The sequence below is a fragment of the Petromyzon marinus genome, unplaced genomic scaffold (genome assembly GCF_048934315.1).
Source record: "Petromyzon marinus isolate PM22_M1 ecotype Great Lakes invasive population unplaced genomic scaffold, UKy_Petmar_22M1.pri1.0 PM_G_Scaffold_6, whole genome shotgun sequence".
NCBI lineage: Eukaryota > Metazoa > Chordata > Hyperoartia > Petromyzontiformes > Petromyzontidae > Petromyzon > Petromyzon marinus.
Window position 1 is genome coordinate 447,501 of NW_027423013.1, and position 2,500 is coordinate 450,000.

The 2,500-nt window shown below is 47.6% G+C and overlaps 1 pseudogene; it reads right to left on the bottom strand.

Annotated features, from left to right (window-relative positions):
- LOC142919101 (28S ribosomal RNA) overlaps window positions 1-2,500 on the bottom strand; it is a 10,378-nt pseudogene that overhangs the window by 3,937 nt on the left and 3,941 nt on the right.

The following is a 2,500-nucleotide window of genomic DNA, read 5'->3' on the forward strand; positions in this document are numbered from 1 at the left end:
CAAAACGGACGGTGACATCGATCACAACCGCCTCCTCATCTTTTGCAAACACGAGGTCAGGCTTTCTCATCTCTCCCGTCTCGGATATGAACCGTGGCTCTTTGTATACAGACCAGCCCAATCTAGCCGCTTCGTCTGCCAGAATGTTACTGATCTTGTTATGTCGCGCAATTCTTGCTTTCTGTACTGCAGGACATTGACCGAGAATGTGCGAAAGGGACTCGAGTCTGGCAGAGCATTTCCTGCAGGAACGTAAGGCCCCATCTCTGCCTCTGTTCAAGCTTTCTCTTGTTGGGTAAATATTTGCCCTTAGTTGTAGTGCTGCGATAAAGAAGCATTGTTTAAAGCCGCACCATGGCCTCAACCAAGCATTACTGATTCTATCATGCGCAAAGTTTACAATGCCCCTTCCTTGAACCGGCTTTTCGCACCATCTCTGAAATTCATGCTCCCTCCAATCGCAGGGTCTCGGATATACAGGTTCTTTTGACACCGAGTCCCTGAGAACGAATGTTGGGATTGCATCACTGTCACCCCCTGCTCGTACCCACAAATTACGGTATTCTTCCTCCATACCCTGCGAGGACACAATATTACGGGTGATAGCATCGGACGAGTTTGCTATACGTTGCAGCCTTCTAACTTGAACCGAAGGGATTGTTTTTTCCAGTTTCAAGATGGCAAGGCCTCCGTCTCGGGCTCTGGCATATAACAGTCCATCACAAGTTGAAGCGGGAAGGTGGAGCCATCCTTTTACCGCCTTTCTAATCTCTTGGTCCAACCCACGGAGAGTTGATTGCTTGCAGTCCGAGTGGTCTGCAGGATATAACAATCTGGGTAGGGCATAGGCATTGAGTAGTTCAACCTTCTGAGTTGGCTTCAGAGGCGCCTCATCGATTTTCGAGATCCATGTCTTTAGCTGACAATGTAGATCAGGCTGTATAGTGCCAGTCCAAGGGCCAATTTTCAGACCAAGGTATTTCGTTGATTCATCAGGTTGGATCATATGGACATCTTTATTTTTGATAGTCCATGGGTCGCAGTTGTTCACCGTATATGAATCTTTGGTTGGGCTTATCATGAAGCCCTGGCACTTTCTGGCCTGAACCTCCAATCCCGATAGCCCACAAAATGATTCCAAGATCGCTAGATTGGCGGCCATACCAACCCAAGATTCGCTCACCAACACCAAATCATCAGCAAACGCAAGAGCTGTCACGTGGTCGGTATCAATGGAGTACCCAACTCCGTGTGACTCTAGGGTGCATATCAAAGGGTCCATGGCAAGATTGAAGAGCAGGGGTGACATGGGGTCACCCTGTTTGACACCAACACGTATGCTAATTTCTCGAGTCGACTCGCCATTGCTTTTGAACGAGGTCGTACACCGATCGTAGGCGTTCTGGATGATGCCCACCACGTGTTCATCTACTTTCTTGTGCCTTAACACCCATAAAATATGAGCATGCGAAACCGAGTCAAAAGCTTTCGCTATGTCGATAAACATGACAGCCAACGGCCTGTGCAATTTCTTAGCATGTCTCATAAGGTCCTGTAGCACCTTAAGATTTTCAGAGCAGCCAGATGCCGCTATAAAACCACGCTGCCTTGGGTTTAAGGGACAAGCACGAGCAAGACGTGCAGTCATTAGTCTGGAAAATAATCTCAGAATCATTGAACCGATCGTTATTGGTCTCCAGTTCCCCAATTCTTTCAGCTTTTCATCATCCATAACCTTAGGAATAAGAATCGTCCTATTCTTTTTCAACTCTTTGGGAATAATTCCTGTAATCATCCATGCATTAAATAGGGCTGTCAGTGTCCGACCCTCGGGGTCGGCAGCACAGATTGCAGCCCTTGTTAGGCCATCTGGCCCAGCTGCTGACGTTGGTTTAATGGCCCGTATGGCAGTCTGAACTTCCTCCACCGAAATTAGGGGCTCAAAGTATTCGTTATTTGCAACACCTGATGACTTAAATTGGCCCAGGCCATTGAATGGCAACACCTTCTCCCATTTTTCGCAGTAAAAACGATATACATCTGCGTTCGGGATTCGGCATTCATGACGTTCAGTGCCATCCAGGACTAAGGACGCAAGAAGAGAGCGGTTCTTAAAGAAGAGCTTCTGGTGCTTCATGAAGCTTCCTCGTTTTTCCGCTCTCTTCTTCATCCAAGATCGTGTGGGTAATATCCTGGGTTTAATAATGTCGTTCTCGGGTTTTGAACGTTTGCCTTTGTTTTTCACCAATCTCATCGGACAAAGCATCAATGCTGTGGCAGTTTCTACGAGGGCATCATGTTGGCCCTCGCCGTTAAGCCAAGCCTTTATTGCCTCCATTGCAGGCTTTTCCAGGGTCCCAGAATTCTCATTCGTAAGCCGCTCAGCTGCTTGAGCGAGTATGGATGAAGTCCCCGTTGTTACATTTGGTGGGGGAGACAATGTCTCAAGAGGCCTAGAAGAAAAATGTAAGCTGTCTGACATGGGGGCCCCTGTCTTTTT